Source organism: Gorilla gorilla, chromosome 4 (genome assembly GCF_029281585.2).
Source record: "Gorilla gorilla gorilla isolate KB3781 chromosome 4, NHGRI_mGorGor1-v2.1_pri, whole genome shotgun sequence".
NCBI lineage: Eukaryota > Metazoa > Chordata > Mammalia > Primates > Hominidae > Gorilla > Gorilla gorilla.
The window spans coordinates 30222901-30245418 of NC_073228.2; the positions used below are offsets into that span (position 1 = coordinate 30222901).

General features: G+C 35.7%; 1 protein-coding gene across 3 annotated transcripts in view; it reads left to right on the forward strand.

The window, feature by feature from the left end:
- BRIP1 (BRCA1 interacting DNA helicase 1) overlaps positions 1-22518 on the forward strand; it is a 182745-nt gene that overhangs the window by 88512 nt on the left and 71715 nt on the right. The gene's annotated exons all lie outside the window — the stretch shown is intronic.

Sequence of the window (22518 nt, forward strand, 5' to 3'; positions counted from 1 at the left end):
AATTTTTTTTAGTTAATTTGGAATTATTTAGTATATTTTGGTCCTCCTAACATTCAAAGCATTGAAACCACTTATAATTCCTGAAAGTAACATCACATTGCATCAAAATCTAACCTAAATCCAATGTAGAGAAGTGGCGTTCCCTTCTCTTTTTTCCACAGGAAGTTATACCTCTAAGGACAGAAGCATTTGGAAGTAATATATTTGAATGACAATATTGATACTTTTGACTCTTCTACTGTCTTTTTATATATATGTACTTTGATAGCTAGGGATACACTAAAGCAATTAGTCTCTTGTAGATAAATTAAAGGATTTGTTTTCAAAAACATATTTAATCAGATAATTTTTTACAAGAATATCTAAAAATAAAACGGACATAAACAGTTTTTAAAATTCTTAATGGAAAACAAGATTTATTCCAGTGTGAACATCTACACCAAACAGTTATATTTAGGAAAACTAGTAATTAAGCTTGATACTAAGTCATACAATAAAACTTGTAGGGAGTTGGTCTTACCTAATAAAATTTGTAGGACTTTTAATTCTTAAATATGGAGACAAATATCTTCCGGGAAATTGGAAGAAAAGTTATTTATGGGATTATGGAAACTGTATTCACTCCACAGTTATGTAAGCAATTAAAGCAAAATCTTATTTCATTGCTAAAACCTTTTTATATTTTCCAGTCATAGTCACAAAAAGGGAGATAGGAGATGTCTGGGTGACATTTTTCTGCTAGGCTTGGAATACATATAGCAGACAGTATGAATTTTAGTTACAGACATTTATAATTGGGTGACTAGAGACTATAACATTGAAATAACTTTTTAGTGACTGTATATATATTAGCAAAATGAATAGATTATTTTTCTGCTTCTACCTTTTCAATTAAAAATAAAGACACAGGAAATCCTTTGAATATACTTTGTTCCAATTGAGTTTATTTCTTTGCGAAATTAATTGTTCGGCAGGTTTTTGTTTAATTTTTTTGTGGCTTAAAACAGTAAACATTTATTATCTCATAGTTTCTTTTTTTATTATTATACTTTAAGTTCTAGGGTACATGTGCACAACATGCAGATTTGTTACATACGTATACATGTGCCACGTTGGTTTGCTGCACCCATCAACTCGTCATTTACATTAGGTATTTCTCCTAATGCTATCCCTCCCCTAGGCCCCCACCCCAGAACAGGCCCCAGTGTGTGATGTTCCCCACCCTGCGTCCACATGTTCTCATTGTTCAATTCCCACCTATGAGTGAGAACATGCGGTGTTTGGTTTTCTGTCTTTGTGATAGTTTGTTGAGAATGATGGTTTCCAGCTTCATCCATGTCCCTGCAAAGGACATGAACTCATCCTTTTTTATGGCTGCATAGTATTCTATGGTGTATATGTGCCACATTTTCTTAATCCAGTCTATCATTGATGGACATTTGGGTTGGTTCCAAGTCTTTGCTATTGTGAATAGTGCTGCAATAAATATACGTATGCATGTGTCTTTATAGTAGCATGATTTATAATCCTTTGAGTATATACCCAGTAATGTGATGACTGGGTCAAATGGTATTTCTAGTTTTAGATCCTTGAGGAATCGCCACACTGTCTTCCACGATGGTTGAACTAATTATACTCCCACCAACAGTGTAAAAGCGTTCCTGTTTCTCTACATCCTCTCCAGCATCTGTTGTTTCCTGACTGTTTAATGATCACCATTCTAACTGGTGTGAGATGGTATCTCATTGTGGTTTTGATTTGCATTTCTCTGATAACCAGTGATGATAAGCATTTTTTCATGTGTCTGTTGGCTGCATAAATGTCTTCTTTTGAGAAGTGTCTGTTCATATCCTTTGCCCACTTTTTGATGGGGTTGTTTGTTTTTTTCTTGTAAATTTGTTTAAGTTCTTTGTAGATTCTAGATATTAGCCCTTTGTCAGATGGGTAGATCGCAAAAATTTTCTCCCATTCTGTAGGGATGGGAGCCTACAGAATGTTCTGTAGGCTGTTCACTCTGATGGTAGTTTCTTTTGCTGTACTGAAGCTGTTTAGTTTAATTAGATCCCATTTTTCAATTTTGGCTTTTGTTGTCATTGATTTTGGCGTTTTAGTTATGAAGTCCTTGCCCATGCCTATGTTCTGAATGGTATTGCCTAGGTTTTCTTCTAGGGTTTTTATGGTTTTAGGTCTAAGATTTAAGTCTTTAATCCATCTTGAATTAATTTTTGTATAAGGTGTAAGGAAGGGATCCAGTTTCAGCTTTCTACATATGGCTAGCCAGTTTTCCCAGCACCACTTATTAAATAGGGAATTCTTTCCCCATTGCTTGTTTTTATCAAGTTTGTCAGGTTTTGTTTTTGTCAGGTTTGTCAATTAGTTGTTCTGCAGGTTTTTGTTTAATTCTTTTAAAATTTTTGTTTATTGTCTGCTTGTCTTGGTTGTATTTGTCTTTTTGATTGATTTGTATGGGCTTTTAAATATATAGTATGGATAGTAATCCTTTATAATACATATCATTAAAACTTTGTTGTTTGTCATTAAATTCTTTAATTTCTTTTTTAGCTTTAAATATCTTAATTTATCAAAATAATTCTTATACATAATTAAATAATGTTAGAATGGTTATAATGAAAAAACAACAGCTCCCTTCACTATACTACTCCTCCTTTCTTCCCAGTCCCACATCCCCAGAGGCTTCGCAGGTCTTTGATTTATTTTTCTGATATTTATTGTCATTTCTAATTGTGGTGAAACATGCATAACAAAATTTAGGGTTGTTTTTTTTTTTTTTTTTCTGAGATGGAGTTTTACCCTTGTTGCCCAGTCTGGAGTGCAATGGTGTGATCTTGGCTCACTGCAACCTCTGCCTCCCGGGTTCAAGTGATTCTCCTGCCTCAGCCTCCTGAGTAGCTGGGATTGCAGTCATGTGCCACCACACCCGGCTAATTTTGTATTTTTAGTAGAGATGGGGTTTCTCCAGGTTGGTCAGGCTGGTCTTGAACTCCCGACCTCAGATGATCTGCCCGCCTCGGCCTCCCAAAGTGCTGGGATTACAGGTGTGAGCCACTGCGTTCAGCCTTAGCATTTTTTGTGTGTGTACAATTAAGTACATTCACAATGTTAGACAACCAAGACCACTATCTATTTCCAGAACCTTTCATCATACCAAATAAGAACTCTGTTCCCACAAAATAACTCCCCAGATTCCTTTTCCCCATTTCCTGTTACCCTCTAGTATTCTTTCTGTATCCGTGAATTTGGCTATTGTAGCTACTTCATATAAGTGGAATCATACAGTATTTGTCCTTTGTTTCTGATTTATTTCATTAGCCATAATGTTTTCAGGGTTCGTCCATCTTGTAGCATACATCAGAATCCTTTTTATGGCAGAATAATATTTCATTTTATATATATAAATATATATATATATCTATATATATATATATCACATTTGCTTATCCATTCATCTGTCGATGGGTATTTGGATTGTTTCTACCTTTTGCCTGTTGTGAATAATGCTGCTATGAACGCTGGTGTACAAATATCTATTTGTGACCTTGCTTTCAATTCATTCGGATATATACCTAGAAATGTAATTTCTGGATCTTGTGATAATTCTAAATGTAACTTCTTTTTTTGAGATGGAGTCTCACTCTGTCACCCAGGCTGGAGTGCAATGGCATCATCTCGGCTCATTGCAACCTCTGCCTTCCAGGTTCCAGTGATTCTTCTGCCTCAGCCTCCCGAGTAGCTGGGATTACAGGTGTCCGCCAACACGTCTGGCTGATTTTTGTGTATTTTTAGTAGAGACAGGGTTTCACCATGTTGGCTAGGCTGGTCTTGAACTCCTGACCTCAGGTGATCTGCCTGCCTCGGCCTCCCAAAGTGCTGGGATCACAGGCGTGAACCACCACGCCCAGCCTAAATTTAACTTTTTGAAGAACCACCAAACTCTTTTTTTTATAGTCAATGCATAATTTAGATTCCCATCAGCAGTGCACAAGGATTCCAATTTTTCCACATTTTTGCCAATACTTGTTATTTTATGTTTTTTTGATAATAGCCTTTCAAATGGGTATAAAGTGTAGTATCTCCTTGTGGTTTTGATTTGCAGTTCCCTGATGACTAGTGATGTTAAGTATATTTTCATGTGCTTATTAGTAATTCAGACATCTTCTTTAGAGAAATGCCTATTCAAATTCTTTGTGCATTTTTGCATTGAGTCATTTTTAGTATATTCACAAAGTTGTGTAATCATCACCACTGTCTAATTCCAGAATATTTTTCTGACCCCAAAAAGAAACTCCTAACTCATTAACAGTCACTGCCTACTCTTACCTGCTATTCCCTAGTATCCACTAATCTGCTATTTCTATAGATTTGCCTTTTCTGAACATTTCATCTAAATTGAATCATACAATATGTGACTTTTTGTCTCTGGCTTTTTCACATAGTGTAATGTTTCCATGTTCAGCATTATAGGATGAATTAATACTTTATTCCTTTTTATGGCTGAATAACATTCCTTTTACTTTCAACCTATTTGTGTCTAAATTTAAAGTGTGTCTCTTATAGACAGCATATAGTTGGAGCATTTAAAACATTCATTCTGCTTATCTCTGCCTTTTAACTTGAGTGTTTACTCCATTTACGTTTAATGTAATTAGTGCTAAGGTAGTGTTTACAAATGCCACTTTGCTGTTTGTTTTCTGTATATCTGGTGCCTTTTCCCCCTCTATTTCTCTATCATTGCCTTTTGAATCTAATAGATAGATATTTTCTAGTGTGCCATTTAAATTTTTCTAATGTGTCACTTTAATTCCCTTGGCTTTTCTTTTACTGTGTATTTTTTAGTTATTTTCTTAGTGGTTGTCCTAGGAATTATATTTAACATCTTACATAGTTTGGATTAATACTAATTTAATTTTCAATAGAATGCAGAAGCTTTAATCCTATGTAGCTGTTTTTTAAATCCTACCTTCTTTGTGTCATTATTATAAAAATTACATCTTTACACATTGTATGTCTCTCAACACAGATTTACAATTATTACCTTTTGCAACTGACCTTCAAATCAGATAAAAAAAATTAAAAACAGAATACATTTTATATTGTCTTTTGTATCTATGTTAAAACACATTTTATACTGTCTTTTATAACTACCTTGTAGTTATCTTGACCAGTGCTCTTTAATTAATTCTTAATGTGGACTTGAGTTACTCTCCAATGTCCCTAAAAACTTATTCTTAAATAGAATCTGAGCCTTGCAGCTGTCTCTCTCTGTTGTAATCCTCTGCTGTTATACTGGAGCCCTGTTGATGTGGTGGTAAGGTATGGGGAACAGGAAGCATCTTCTAATCCTATGATTATGTCTCAGTCTTTTAGCATGACTGTGTCTCTTGCCTGTGACCTTCACAAGTGTTTCTGAGCTTTTCATTCATATCATAAGATTAGATGGCAGGGAGCTGCAGTTTAGGAAATGATCCCTTCCCTCATGTTGGATAAGGATCTGGTAAAATCTTCCTTACTGGCAGATTGGCCTTTGTTTTAGAGAATGCGTTGAACGTATTTCAAAATGGTTGTTTTTTTCCCTCCTCCTGCCCGAAACAGTAGGGTTTTTCTTGGCTTTTTACTGTGGGAACCTGGTGGGATTTTTAGAGGTAATGTCTTAAAAATTGTGGGCCCCCTGGCAAGACTGCAGCCCCTAGGAGTTTCTCACTTATAAACTAGTTCACATTTTATCTCCAGCAATTCATCAATATTATCTTTTAACTATTTCTGTCAATTTATGTTTTAGTGGCCACTGTCCCAGTAAGCATATCTTGATTCTCTGTATTTACCTGTCTCTCCAGATTTCAGGGTGGCAGTTTGCCTTGTGACCTCAGTTCTCAGATGGATCCCAGAAAAGTAATTGATTTTTAGTTTGTTTAACTTTTTTCTGTTGTAAAACAGGTGTGATGACTTCCAGTTCTTTACATATTGGAGTTGAAATTAGAAGTCCAATAAAATTGGCAAAAATAAATTTGCTACTGAGTTTCAGAATCTAGTCATAAGAGCAAACTAGCACATTATTATAATCTTTTGTCAGTACCGTTGTCAATTCTCACATAGTACAGTGACTACAGTTATTAAATGTATTAATATTATGCCATCTAGTTTTCATTTCAGAGGGGTTTGACACTGACCATGCAGAAGACAGAAAGCCTACATTAGAATTCATTTCAGGAGGACATGAGGAACCAGGATTGAAATATAATTAGATGGGTTGTATTAGTTCTGTGTTGCTGCATAACAAATTACCACAAAATTAGCACCGTAAAACAGTACACATTTATCATCTTACTCTTTCTGTGGGTCAGGAGTCTGGGCATGGCTTAGCTGGGTTTTTCTTCTCAGTGTATTACAAGGCTCCCAGCAGAGTCAACTGGGGTTGTGGTCTCACTAAAGGCTTGACTGGGGAAAGATTAGCTTCCAGGGTCCCTCAGTTTGTTTGCAGAATTTATCCCTTGTAGTCGTAGGACTGAGTGAGATACCCAGTCTTTTGCGGGCTGTTGGCTAAGGATGACTCTTAGGTCTTAAAGGTTGCATTCAGGTCCTAGTCATATCGCCCTCTCAACAACGTGGCAGCTTATTACTACTACTACTTTTTTTTTTCTTCTTCAAAGCCAACAAAGGTGTCTCTTCTGTAGAGGGGCATTGTATCTTTTAAGGACTTTTACCTGATTAAGTCAGGCCCACCCAAGATAATCTCCCTTTTGATTAACTCAGAATCAATTGAGGTAGACCTTAATTACATTCATAAAATCCCCTCATCTTTACTACATAATATAATCTGATCATGGAAGTAAAGTCTTATTTTTATCTCACAACGGGGAGAAGTTTATGCAGGTTGTATATAGGGAGTAGGAATCTTAGGGGCTATCGTAAACTTTTTATCACAGGGGTTAATTTATCAGGGTAAGAAAAAGGTTAGGAAGAACCATTAGAATAAAGATTTGTGACTATGGCATATGAAAATATTAATAGAAGTGAAATGATATTTATGAAATTTAGGTAGCAAAGGCATCATAACTGCACATAATAAGCTTTCCATAAATGCTTGATGAATAAACACACGAATGGATGGAGACTAACTCTTATTGTTCCAAGTCTTTCTTACTGCCTTTGAAGTTAGAGGTATTTTAGAACTACAAACTAAAATTCCTGTGATTTGCCCATAGAGCAATACAGCCTAATTCCACATACTAATACTTATTTTGTATTGAGAAAGAACTTTAAATATCTTTAGTTGAATTTCTTTAAAATACCAAAATATTTATATTGAGAGCCTTGCTTATATTATATTTAAGATCTTCCTGAGAAATCTCGTAACTTTACTTCACATTTATTTTTATTTACTTAATCCATTGAAGAAATCATTATTGAGTACATACTTTGTGTGCAGGACTGCACTAAGTCCTGTTAAAGATTCAAAAATAAACAAGTTACTGTCTCTTCAAGAAGATTTCAGTTTGGGTTGTGGTATAAAATAAGTGTACACATCCTTGCATTATTTGACAAAATTTATAATCATTAGAGAGATTAAGAAGAATGATAATGGAATTAAGAGTAGGAAGAGATCACATGTGATTGAATGAAGCAGAGGAGTTTCCTAGAGGAGGTGGTTGATATTTCAGTGGGTATTAAAGAAAGGTGGATAGATTTCTACTGGTAGATGTGGGAGTGAGGAATATAATATTTTGGACCAAGGAGACATGTATTAGCAAAGGCACAGAAAATATTTTCATAATCACAGAGTTTAGCTTCGCTTGTGTGAAAATGTAATGTAAAGACTGGTTGCAGAGTTTCATAAAAGAAACATAGGATAAGGGCCAGGTGCAGTGACTCACACCTGTAATCCCAGCACTTTGGGAGGCCAAGGTGGGTGGATTGCCTGAGCTCAGGAGTTTGACATCAGGTTGGGCAACATGGTGAAACCTTGTCTCTACTAAAAATCAAAAAGAAAGAAAGAAACATGGTAGAAGTCTAGGCCCAGTGCAGAAGCCTATAATCCCAGCACTTTGGGAGGCTGAGGTAGGAGGATCACTTGAGGCCAGATGTTCAAGACCAGCCTGGGTAACATAGAGAGACCCAGTGTTTAAAAAAAAAACAAAAAATATCAGCCAGGTGTGGTGTTGTGAGTCCCAGCTACTTAGGAGGCTGAGATGGGAGGATCGCTTGAGCCCAGAAGTTTGAGGCTGCAGTGAGCTGTGATCACACCACTGCACTCCAGCTTGGCCAATAGCAAGACCCTATCTCTAAAAAAGAAAAATATATGTCTAAAGCTTTTCAAACCATACATTTTAGTGGTCATTTCTTCCCCCTTATATTTAATGGCCAGTTTTCTTCCTGTACTAGATAATTGGAATGGGTGATTTACTCAAAACTTTACTCTTTCACTGAGTAAAAACTAATATTCTTTTGATGTAAACTGCAGCATTTGTTTAAGGGTAAGAGTGAGAATGTTGTTCATCTAGTTTTTTTCCCCACATTCTTTCAGACCAATAGTTTATGGTAACTAGGAGGAATGCCATTCTTCCACTAAGATAAATTTGATTTTGACTCTGTTGTTATTTAAGTAGTAGCAGCATTGCTTTAGAACTCTCTGAAATTCATTTTTATGGGTAGAAGAGTTTCTAAACTCTTTATATGGACAGAGAAGTTTCTGTCCATATAAAGAGAATAGAAACTTTTCTATTAAATCATTTTGAAAAGAGACTCTCTGGTGCCAAAGTAACAAGTTGGATCTTTTTATTCATACAATACAGACTTCGACTTAAAAAAATACATCTTTATGAGTAATATGTATAAACCATTTTCCCTGAGGGAATATTTTACATTCATCACTGAATGTCAGATGAGGAATAAAATGCAAACATTCCTGTTCACTCTCTAGCTGTAGTTTTTTAAAGTATTGTTCAGCATTAAATTTGTATGTTAAGAAATTTGCAGTGCTACTAGTTTGTTATGGTTCTCATTTTTAAAGCTATACCGCACTTAATCTAAAGGAGAAACTAAATTGCTACATTAAAAAGTGTTTTTTTTTCCCCTCGTGTAGAAGGCTGAAATTTCTATAGATATAAATTTGCTTTAAGTGATCAACTGAGCCTTTTCAAGAAATATTTTTTTCTACAGTGTTAAATAGAAAGAATCATTATGCCATTGAGGCTTTGGGGATGTGGCAGAGAGGTTGTATATCTCTCAGGTTAGATGTAGTTCTTGAGAACTTCTGTTCTTGGTTATTAAACAAAAAGTATTCATTTGTTTGTTCCTTTGTTTATTCATTTGACAAACATTTACTGGGCACATACTACATTCTGAGTAGACAATTCATATGGCTAAGGTCATACATTTAATTAGTGAAAGCATTTGCCTTAGAACTCCTGATTTTCTAGTTCAATGCTATCCTCGTAATAGTATTCTAGTGTTTGAAATATAGTTGATCTGATAAATATTAATTTGACCTATTATTTTTATTTAGAACAATATGCACTTATATAAAAATACCTACATATTGGTATACCTATATTTATGTTTGCTTTTCACATTTGTTTTTGATTATGAGCTAAACTGTTAGGAAGATAGATATAAGAGCTACTCTGAAAGAGGATGTTAAAAAGCTGCTTTAACAATTGAATGAAAATAGTAGGGCAGTTGGAAAGTAACAATTTAATAACCAAGTTGTTTTTTGCTGTGTGTGTGTGTGTGTGTGTGTGTGTGTGTGCATGTATATAGTCATTTATGTACTATCTATAAATAACATGAATATATTTGTATCACATCTGGTTTCAAAAAAGCTTTATAAAAATATATTGATTAGGCTGGGCATGCTGGCTCAGGCCTGTAATCCCAGCACTTTGGGAGGCCAAGGAGGGTGGATCACCTGAGGTCAGGAGTTCAAGACCAGCCTGGCCAACATGGTGAAACTCCGTCTCTATTAAAAATTCAAAATTAACCGGACATGGTGGCACATGCCTGTAATCCCTGCTAATTGGGAGGCTGAGGCAGGAGAATTGCTTGAATCCAGGAGGCGGAGGTTGCAGTGAGCCAAGATCACGCCATGCACTCCAGCCTGGGCAATAAGAGTGAAACTCTGTCTCAAAAAAAAAAAAAAAATATATATATATATATATATAATATATACACATACACACACACATACATATGTGTGTGTATATGTATATATGTGTATGTGTGTGTTTATGTATGTATATGTATTATAATTTTTAAGTGAAAAATCTAGGGAGAATAAAGGCAGAGAAGTTAAGATTAAACTAGAGTCAAGGATGTCCAGGTAACTTAGTTTGAGAAGGCAGTGTCTTGGTCAATTTTTTGATGCTATAACAGAATACCACAGACTGGATAGAAGGAAAATAAATTTATTTCTCACAATTCTGGAGACTAAGAAGTCCAAGTATCAAGTTGCCAGCATCTAGTAAGGGCCTTCTTGCTCCATCATCTCGAGGTGAAAGGTGAAAGGGCAAGTGACACAGAAAGAAAAAGCTCCTTTATTTTTTAAAGGCATTAAACCCATCCATGAGGACAGAACCTTTCTGGCCTAATGGTCTCTTAAATGCTGCACCTGTTAATACTGTTACAATGACAGTTACATTTTAACATGACTTTGGGAGGGGACATTCAAACCATAGCAGGCAGGGATCAAGTAGCAAATTTAGAAGCTGAATTCATCCTAACTCCCTGTGCTCTCCCCACCCCCTTAGTTCTAAACTATTTTTCATGGATGTAAGGATAAATATAGGAAGCACTTTTGGGAAATGACAGACAAATTAGTTAAATATAACTTATGATTAATTTACTGTACATTTTACATATTAAAGCAATTTTTGAGCTTGATATGGACTAGAAAAACTTGGAGGTTCTAGTTGTTTCATCTTGGTTACAATCTTTAATATCTACCAGTTAATCTTCATAATAGCAACCAGTTGATTTTCCTTTTTGGCTGACAGTTTCATATTGGCACCTTTTGAATTTAGATGATTTGTGTGGTGTCAGGAGGGACGTTAACTTGATGCAGTGGTATTCTCCAAATATACTTATCCCAGAGGTCATGGGACAAAAAAGTGACACCACATTGGGATGCTTGAATCATATAGTTTAGTAAAGATAGTTAAAACACACAGTGGGAGGCAAGGGGAGAGAGTTGAGGGTAGGTTAACATGTGAATACAATGTAAGTGGGTGGAAGGACCACACTACCTAAATCCTGGGCTGTGCAATGTTTATGTCTTGTCTTTCTCTTTTCCACATCAGCTCTCCTTTGCTGATGGTGTGCTTACAGAGACTAGAAATGAGGTTTACGCAAGGGGACCCAACAGATGCACAATTGACACACTTTATTAGAGTAAGGCCAGAGCAAATGCACTTGGCCACAGCTGTAGTCCATCAGTTTGCCTGCTGAGCTACAATGTATTTTATTTGCCTTTCTTGGGCAGAGGATACATGGAGCCAGAATGGGTGTCACCAATGGGTGACTGAATAAGATTTTATGGATATTGGGTAGTATTTTATATGCCTCAGATATATTTAATGTATCTTGGATATTTGATACCTCATGTGTATATAGTGTATCTTGAATATCTAGTGTCTTTCCATCCTTTTTCATCTATGTTCATAGAGAAATGCTGTACTTACTTTATCTCTTTAATATGGCTTACACAGGTTTCTAACTTCTAGCTATGATTTTAACATTTTAAGAGTTTCACCCATCTATTTGGGTTCTTGTATTTTATATATTCTCAAATATATAGCAGATGCAAATTATAGAAGCGAACTCTCCCAATCTCTAGCCTTCAATTTTAAGATATCAAGTTAACTCAAGGGTTATTGCATTTTTGAAAAGTCTTTCAAAAGATACATCAATCTCTACAGGACATGGTGAATGAATGGTTAGAGCTCATACCAGTGCGTTGGTTGTTTGCCTTTGTACAAAGTACTATTTCTGAGGAGTTTTTAGAAATAAGATTCACCTTGCTTGCCTAGTGTAGATAATGTTAGCTTGAAGTCATGCTAACATGAGAGATCATAAAGGAAAAAAGTCATCAAGGAAAAGATTCTACAGATAGCAGCTCAATGTAGAGAACACCATAGGTCACATGGTATTTTTTATACCAGTTTTAGGTTCACAGCAAAATTGAGTGGACAGTATAGACAGCTCTCATATACCCCTTTACCCGATACATGCACAACCTTCCCCACATTCCCATACCAGCTGCCCTGTGTCTGGACTTCTGACCTACAGAGACTGTGAGATAATAAATGGGTATTTCTTTTCATGCTACAACATGGACGAGTCTGGAGGACATTAGACTAAGTGAAATAAGCTCGTCATAAAAATGGCAAATACACTATTACACTTATATGAGGTACTTAGAGTAGTCAAATTCAGAGATAGAAAGTAGAAGGGTGGTTGCCCCAGACTCTGGTAACTACCATTTTACTGTCACTTCTTTGAGTTCAGTTGTTTTAGATGCCACGTAAAGTAAGGGCATGAGACATTTATCTTTCTGTGCCTGGCTTATTTCACTTAGCATAATGTTCTCCAATTCCAGCCAAATGAACAACGCTACAGTGAATGCGGGAGTGTAGATATTTCTTCTGCAAACTGACTTCAAATTTTAGGGGTAAATACTCAGAAGTGAGATTGCTAGATCATAAGGTAATTCTGTTTTGAGTGTTTTGAGTAACGTCCATTCAGTTTTTTATAATGGCTGTACTAATTTACATTCTTACCAACAGTGTGCAAGGCTTCCCTTTTCTCCACATCCTCACCAACACTTTGTTATCTTTCATCTTTTTGACAGTAGCCATTGTTACAGGCATAAGGTAATGTTTCACCATGGTTTTAATTTGCATTTCCCTAATGATTAGTGATTTTGAGCATTTTTTCATGTATCTGTTGGTCATTTGTTGTCTTCTTTTAGAAATGTCTATTGAAGTCCCTTGCCCATTCTTAAATTGAGTTATTTGTGTTCTTGCTAATGAGTTGTTTGAGTTTCTTATATATTTTGGATATTAACTCCTTATTGGATATATAGCTTGTAAATATTTTCTCCCAATCTGTAGGTTGCCACTTTGTTTATTGTTTTCTCTTTGTTGTAATTGCATTGGCCTATTTTTGCTTTTGTTGCCTGTGCTTTTGGGATCAAATCCAAAAAATCATTGCCTAGACCAATGTTATGTAGTTTTCCCCCCTCTGTTTTCTTCTAGTAGTTTTACAGTTTCAGGTCTTGGGTTTAAATCTTTAATTCATTTTGAGTTTTTTTTAATATATTGTGAGATAAGGGTCCATTTTCATTCTTCTGCATGTGGATATCTAATTTTCTTAGCACCATTTTTAGAGAGTCTTTTTTTCCCATTGTGTATACTTGGCACCTTTGTTGAAAATTAGTTGAGCACATACATGGGTTTCTTTCTGTGCTCTTTGTTTCGTTGGTCACTGTGGCTGTTTTTTATGCCAATACCATGCTGTTTTAATTACTATAGCTTTGCAGTGTGGTTTGGAATCAGGTCGTGTGATGCCTCCATCTTTGTTCTTTTTACTCATGACTGCCATGGCTATTCAAAGCTTCTTGTGGCTCTATATGAATTTTAGGATTCTTTTTTCTATTTCTATGAAAAATGACATTGGAATTTTGATAGAGATTACATTGAATCAGTATGTCACTTTGGGTAATATGAACATTTTAACAATATTCTTCCAGTCTATGAGCAAAGAATATCATGCTATTTACTTGTATCTTGTACAATTTCTCTCATCATTTTATAGATTTCAGTGTACAAGCCTTTCTTCACCTTGGTTAAATTTCTTTCTTTCTTTCTCTCTCTCTTTTTGGTAGCTATTGTAAAAGGAGTTCTCTTAATTTATTTTTTGGATAGTCTGTTATTAGTATATAGAAATGCTACTGATTTTTTGTGTGTTGATTTTGTATCCTGCAAGTTTACTGTATTTATTCATTTATTAGTTCTAACAGTTTTTTGTTGTAGTCTTTAGGGGTTTCTATATATAAGATTATGTCTTCAGCAAACAGGGGCAGTTTCACTTTTTTCTTTTCTATTTGGATACTTTTTATTTCTTTCTCTTTCTAAATTTTTCTGGCAAGGACTTCAGTACTGTGTTAAATGGACATAGTGAAAGTGGGCATCCTTGTCTTGTTCCAGATCTTAGAGGTAAGGCTTTCAATTTTTCACCACTGAATATAATGTTAAGTGTGGGCTTATCATATTTGGCCTTTATTGGCCAAATATGCAGTACATTTCTTCTATACCTAATTTAGTAAAAGTTTTTCTCAGGAAAGGATGTTGAATTTTGTCAAATGATTTTTCTACATCTAATGAGATGATCATATGGTTTTTGTCCTTCATTCTATTAATGTGCTGTATACATTTATTGATTTACATATGTTGAACCATCTTTCCATCCAGTGATAAATCCCATTTGATCATGTTGAATTGTTCTTTTAATGTGTTGTTGAATTTGGTTTGCTAGTATTTTGTTGAGGATTTTTGCTTTTCTATTTATCAAGGATATTGGCCTATAGTTTTCTTTTCTTGTATAGTCCTTATCTGGCTTTGGTATCAGGGTGATAATGCTGGTCATGTAAAAAGAATTTAGAAGTACATCCTCCTTTTCAACTTCTTTGAAAGCATTTGAGAAAGATTGGTATTAGTTCTTTAACTGTTAGGTAGAATTCAGCAGTGAGCCAACAGGTCTTGGGCTTTTCTTTGATTGGAAAGAACTCATTATTGGTCTGTTTAAATTTTCTATTTCTTTATGATTCAGTCTTGGTAGGTTGTATGTGTCTAGGAATTTATCCATTTCTTCCAGGTATCCAGTTTGTTTTGTTGGCATATAATTGTTTGTAATAGTCACTTTGATCCTTTGTATTTCTGTGGTATCAGTTATAATATCTCCTCATTTGTTTCTCATTTTATTTGAATATTCTCTTTTTTTCTTGTTAATCTAGCTAAAGGTTTGTTGATTTCATTTATCTTTTCAAAAACCAATTCATAGTTTTGTTGATCTTTGTGTTGTTTTCCTAGTCTCTACTTTATTTATTTATTCTCTGATCTTTATTACTTCTTTCCTTCTGTTAATTTTGGGCTTAGTTCTTCTTTTTTCTAGATCCTTGAGGAGTAATGTTATTTATTTGGGATCTTCTTTTTTGATGTAGGCATTTGTTATTGTAAACTTTCCTCTTAGGACTACTTTTGCTGCATCCCTTAAGTTTTGGTATGTTGTGTTTCCATTTTTGTTTGTCTCAATATATTTTTTTTAAATTTCCCTTTTAATTTCTTCATTGCCCCCTTGGTTGTTTGGTTGTTCAGGAACATGTTGTTTAATTTCCATATATTTGTGAATTTTCCCAAGTTTTCCTGTTACTCATTTCTAGTTTTATACCATTGTGGCCAGCAAAGATACTTGATATGATAACAAACTTAAATTTGTTAAAACTTGTTTCATGGCCTAATATATAATCTATCCTGGAGACTATTTTATGGTATTTGAGAAGAATGTGTATTCTGTTGCTCTTGAATGGGATATTCTGTACAGGAATACCTTATTTTATTGTGCTTTGCTTTATCGCACTTTGCAAATATTCTGCTTTTTTTTTTTTTATAAATTAAAGGTTTGTGGCAACCCTGTGTCGAGCAAGTCTATTGTCACCATTTTTCCAATACTATGTACTCACTTCATGTCTCTGTGTCAGCATTTTTTTAGCAATAAAGCATTTTAAAATTAAGGTATTTTTTTTTAGACATAATGCCGTTTGTACACATAATAGACTGTAGTATAGTATAAACATTAACCGTTTATATATGATGGGTAACAAAAATGTATGACTCACTTTATTGTGATATTTGCTTTATTGTGGTGGTCTGAAACTGAACCTACAATATCTCCAAGGTATGCCTGTAAATGCCTGTTAGGTCCATTTGGTCTAAATTTATTTAAGTCCAATGTTTTTAAATATATTTTCTGTCTGGATGATTTGTTCATTGTTGAAAGTGGGGTATCAATGTCTCCTACTATTATTGTATTAGAATCTATCTCTCTTTTCAGATCCTTTAATACTTGCTTTATATATTTAGGTACTTTGATGTTAGGTGCATGTGTATTTACAATTGTTATATCCTCTTGATGAATTGACCTTTTTTTGTTAAATAATGTTCTTCTTTGTTTCTTTTTACAGTATTTGACTTAGTGTATTTTGTCTTATGTAAGTATAGATAACCCCACTCTCTTTTGGTTTCCATTTTGTTGAATAGCTTTTTTCAGCTGCTCACTTTCAGCCTCTGTGCATCCTTAAAAGCAAATCTCTTGTAGGCAGCATATAGTTGGATCTTCTTTTCTTACTCTTTCTAAATTGCTCTGGGAATTAAGACTCTATGTCTTTTTGCTAGAGTGTAATTCATTTACATTCAAGTTAGGTATTGAAAGGTAAAGAGTTATTACTGCCATTTATTTATTTATTTATTTATTTATTTATTTATTTATTTATGACAGGGTCTTGCTCTGTCACCCAGGTCAGAGTGCAGGGGTGTGATCATAGGTCACTATAACCTTGAACTCCTGGGTTGAAGGGATCAACCTCAGCCTCCTGAGTAGCTGGTACTACAGGCATGTGCCACCACACCCAGATACATTTTTTAAAAACTTTTTTTTTTTAGAGACAGGGTCTTGCTGTTTTGCCCACACTGGTCTTAAACTCCTGGCTTCAAGCAATCCTTTGGCCTCAAGCAATCCTTCTGCCTCAGCCTCCTAAAGTGCTGGAATTACAGGCATGAGTGACCACGCCCACCCAGCATTGTGAATTATTTTCTAGTTGTTGTGTAGGTACTTTGTTTCTTTATTTCTCTTGCTGTCTTCCTTTGTGATTTGATGGTTTCCTGTAGTGGTATGCCTTGAGGCCTTTCTATGTTTGTTATGCACTGCACTGTAACTTAAATATTTTTCTTTTGGATCTTACTCACTAGATTGTGAAGCGATGCTTTCTCCAAAACATTTCTTTCAAGTTTTAGAGCAACAAATTTACAGCAGATTCAGATGGCAATACTTGAAAGTAGTAACTTTTAGGTAACATTATAGTGGTTGCTTCTTATTCATCTGCTTCCCTCAGCCTGGATTCTAATAGTGCAAGAGCACTGACCTCATTATAGTTTAATTATTAGCCCATTTACAGAAGTATAGAAAACGAGTTGCCTTTTTCGCCTACAGTTAATCTATTCAGGAAAAGAATGAAACATATAGTTGAATTTGTGTGAATAAGTTTATACATTCAGATTTTAGCCAACATTATTAACTCAGTCAACAGTTCTTCATTTTTAAAAAGCAAAACAAGTCAGATTATATACATTTTAACTAAATGATTACTTTAGACATTGATGAATTAACTGTTGATGAAACAACAGTAATTCAGAATTTATGTTTCAAAGAGTTAAGAATTTGTTCCATACATAACATAGTATTGAGTTCTTATTGTTTTCTTTTCTTTTTTCTCTTTTTTTTTTCAAGACAGTGTCTCATTCTGTTGCCCAGGCTAGAATGTGGTGGTACAATCACTGGCTCACTGTAGTCTTTACCTCCCTGGCTCAGGTGATCCTCCCACTTCAGCCTCCTGGGTAACTGGGACTACAGGAACATACCACCATGCCCAGTTATTTTTTTTGTAGAGATGGGGTTTAGCCATGTTGCCCAGGCTGATCTCGAAATCCTGAGCTCAAGGGATCTGTCTGCCTTGGCCTCCCAAAGTGCTGGGATTACAGGTGTGAGCCACCGCGTCTGGCTTTTATTGTTTTCTTTTCACATGATTTCAGGAAAGTAGATTTTCATGTGTAAATATATTAGTTGTTTTACAAATGTCATTTTTTGAAGTTTTTTGCATTGTAAATATCATTGTATATTTTTATCAGAATGTATCAAGAAGTAACTGTAAATCAAGGTGTCACTAGTGCATTACTGCACTAGTAGTGCAGCTCTGACATTTTCAGAGTCCTCAGTATTTTAACTAATTTATGAGAGAGAGTGTTCCTTTTCAGAGAGGGCTGTAGGATCTTCATTTCCAGTTAGATTGCCAACAGAGGTCTTACTTTCACTTTAGGGCAGTATTTGTTTATATTATTCCTCCAAGTGCACCTCCAACTGCACCTGTGTTCATTGAAAGTTTGATTCTGAAATATAACCCAGCCTCTTGAGGTGAAGGTGCTGAGTCAAATATCACCAAACAGGAAGCTGTTTCAATAGAAATTCATATTCTTGGTTTTCTTATATTTTCAGTTTGTATTTAGCAAAAATTAAGGACATTCATTTTTACTGTAACTAAAAAAGTTATTTAAAAAACACTACTACTTTTTCATTTTTATTAGTATTTAAAAGGAACTCTTTTTTATTTCTAACATATGCCACATATGGGTACATATCAACTGAATAAAAGAAAGTAAACATTTAAAACATATGAGTACCTCATGAAATGAATAATGAAGAATCATCTTTAGATGGAAAAATATACCAGGTTCTACTTATGAAATAAATTATGTGAGTAAGATTACAAAAGATGGTAGTCTGTTTAGGCAAGCCTATTAAAAGCATTAAGACTTGAGTACTGGCTATTAAAGTGAGTAAATGGCAATATTATAAAGTTAAACACATGCCAAAAAACATTTTCCAGAGGACTGGGATTGTAACAATACCATTAATGAGGGCAAAGAGGTCTTAATGCAATTTGCACTTTCTAAAGTTTCAAAAAGAGGCTTTGAGTTAGTGTATTATTAATGTACTGAACATCTGGAACTGTGTAAAAGCTATGGACATTGAGCAAATGCAGGATTTCCCCACTAGGTTGCATTCTAACTTGTTCCCTCCCTAGCAAAACACTAGTTTTAAAGAAGTTTGACAAAGTAAAATGACAATATCCAGATAAGACATGGGCATTCTAAAGTGTCTTTTAGTTTGTGAGATCTGACTTTTAAAAAAATTGCCTCTGAGGTTAACAAATTGAAGTGATGTGAACACCAATTAGTAAATTAAGTCATCTCTATCAATATATGTTGGCTGGTCTCCCTATATGAATAGTATTTACCCTTTATGAGCTATTAAGTAAGATATTTTCAACAAAGATACCTCACATTTTTCATATATGTAAGCCATAAGACCTGAGAGACAGCTCTGTGTCATCGTACTTTCCTTTAAGTTAGTTTTCAGGTGCCTAGTTAGGATACCTAAGAGAATTTAACAGTTGAGTTATTTTTGTGTTTATTTATGTGATTTCTCTGGCAAGACAGAAATAGTTAAGCTGTCAAAATGTGTAATTCAAGTGTCACCTGCAATGAGAATATAAAAGCTGTAGACCTAAATATTTTGTTATCTGAAACTGAAAATTTGCTGTAGGCCATTTTCACTAAAATAACCAGTATGTTTTTGCTATAGAATTGTACTCCAAATTTGCATGTAGCCCCTGTGTAATCCTTAACAAAAGGTTTTAAGGTACTTTAAAAAAAATCTCCACTGAAGAAATTAAAATAAAACACATTGTGTTCTGTGGAAATGTGTCATAGTCACCACATCCTCCCTTTTATGAAGTGTTCCTCATAGCTCTTTGCCCGAACTAAAATCCGGATAGACCCAGAGGACATACCACTTCGTCAGACCTTCCAAATTGTGACCATCCTTTCCTCTCGTAACTTGCAGTATCTCAGACTTAGTATCCTATTTACTCTCCATTGTTCTTTCTAAATCTTTACCTGTCTGTTTTCTTCCAGAAGGGAGGGGAGAAGAAAGGAAGGGAGGAAGGAACGAATGAACAAAGTCTCACCTAGAGAAAACTAGTCTAGTCTAGCTAGTCTGTTTGCTCATGTCTTTTAGTCATACCCTTCTTTCCCCCTCATCTTTGTCATCTTACAAAGCATCTGGATACTCTTATTTTTAATATTTTATTTGTATTTGTTTTTTCAGATAGGGTCTCACTCTATCACCCAGGCTGGAGTACGGTGGCATGATCACAGCTCAGTGCAGCCTCAACCTCCAGGGCTCAAGCAGTCCTCCCACCTCAGCCTCCTGAGTAACTGGGATCACAGGCACACACCACCACACCCAGCTAATTTTTGTACTTTTGTAGATACAGGGTTTTGCCAAGTTGCCCAGGCTGGTCTTGAACTCCTGGGCTCAAGTGATCCTCCAGCCTCAGCATCTCAAAGTGCTGGGATTACAGGTGTGAGCCACTGCACCCAGCCAACTCTTCTTTTATTAAGGACTTGGGCATCTGGTTTTACAGTTATGTTTTACCCCTCCCTACTCTCCTCCCTGACCTTCCATTGTTTTGGACCTTCATTTTTCATTCATTTATAAAATTCATTCAAAAAGTATTTACTGACCACTTTCTATATGTAAGGTACTGTTCTATGCACTGGGCAATCAGCAGTAAGTAAAACAGACAAAAATCATTGTCCTTTTATATTCCAGGGTGAGAGACAGAAAATAAATGAGAGACACAGAAAGCTACTAATATGTTAGATGATATTATGGACTGAATGTTTGTATACCACCAAATTTTTTATGTTGAAGCCCTAACCCCCAGTGTGGTTATATTTGGAGATGGGGCCTCTAAGGAAGTAATTGCGGTTAAATGAGGCTGTAAGGGTGGGGGCCTTCCTTATCTGATAGGATTAGTGTTCTTATAAGAAGAGACACCAGAAAACTCCATTGCTCTCTCTCCCTGTTCCTCTCTGAATAGAGAGGAAAGGCCATGTGAGGACACAGAAGGTGGCTGTCTGCAAGCCAAGAAGAGAGCCCTAACCAGAAATCAAGTTAACAGGCACCTTTATCTTGGACTTCATAGCCAAGAAGTAAGAAATAAATTTCTCTTGTTTAAGCCACTCAATCTGTGGCTTAAACTAATAACTGTAAGAAATCAATTTCTTTTGTTTAAGCCATTCAGTCTGATATTTTTGTGTGGTAGCCTGAGGGGACTAATACAGATGGTGATAAGTGCTATGTAGAAAACTAAAGCAAGGAAAGGGGGAAAAGAGGATCCTGGGGTTGGAATTTTTTTGAGTGGGGGCTGGAGGGTGGTCATTTAGAATTTAATTGGATGGTTTGGGAAGGCCTATCTGAGAAGGTGACAGTGAGTAAAAGTGTAAAGGAAGAGAGGAAGCAAACCATTCTGATTTAGGGGGAAGAATGTTCAGATAGTGGGAATCTTGAGACAGGAGAGTACCTAGTTTGAGCAAAAGGAAGCCATTGTAGCAGAGTAGGACTGAAGTATGGGGAATTGAAGGAGATACGGTCAAAGAAATAGCTGGGTAAAATCACACCACAGTAAGAATTTAGATTTTGTTCTAAATGCAGTAGGAAGCCATTGGAGGGTTTAAACTTAGTTTTAAAAGGATTATGTTGGCTGCTGTATGGAAAATGGACTGTAGAGAGCATAGGCTGAAGCAAGGTGACTGTTAAGGAGTCTGCTGTAATCTAGATGATAGATGGTGGTGGCTTGGACCACTGTGGTAGCAGTAAAGATAGTGAGAAATGTTTAGAGTCTAGATAAATTTAAAAGTAGTGCTGGCAGGATTTGCTGATGAATTGGATGAGCAGTAGTAGAGATGAGGGGCTGGGTGTGGTGGCTCATGCATATAATCCCTTTGGGAAGCCAAGGTGGAGGATTGCTTGAGTCCAGGAGTTCGAGACCAGCCTTGGCAACACAGCAAGACCCTGTCTGGTTTTTTGTTGTTGTTGTTGTTGTTGTTGTTTTCAAGCCAGACATGGCAGTGCATACCTGTAGTCCCAGCTACTTGAGAGGTTGAGGTGGGAGGATCACTTGAGCCCAGGAATGTGAGGCTACAATGAGCTGTGATCACACCACTGCACTTCAGCCTGAGCAACAGAGTGAGATCCCATCTCTAAAAAAAAAAAAAGAGAGGAAATAAGATTTTCTTGCTGGTCCCCCCTTTTAAATCTGTACTCTCCCACTAGGCAATCTCATCTCTATACATTCTTTTTTAGTTTTATCTTTTGTCATGCTTTCCTAATATATAATTAAATTCTGACTTCTTCCTTAAGTACTATGCCCATATACCCAACTGCCATATCAACATTTCCATCTGGATATCTTAAAGGCAACAAACTTTTAATCTTTCCTTCCAGTCTTGGTCCTTTGCCAGTGTTGCCTGTATGAATGAATGGTACTGTCTTAGTTCATTTTCTGTTGCTTGTAACAGACTACCTGAAACTGGGTGATTTATTTTTTAAAAGGAATTTATTTCTTGCAGTTACAGAGGCTGAGAAGTTCAAGACTGAGAGGCTGCATCTGGTGCGGGCCTTCTTGCTGGTGGGAACTCTCTGCTGAGTCCCAGGGTGGCTCAGAGTATCACAGGGCAAGGAGGCTGAGTATACAAGCTCGAGTCTCTATTCCTTTTTGTATAAAGCAACTAGTCCCACTCCCATGATAAGCCATTAATACATGACTGGACA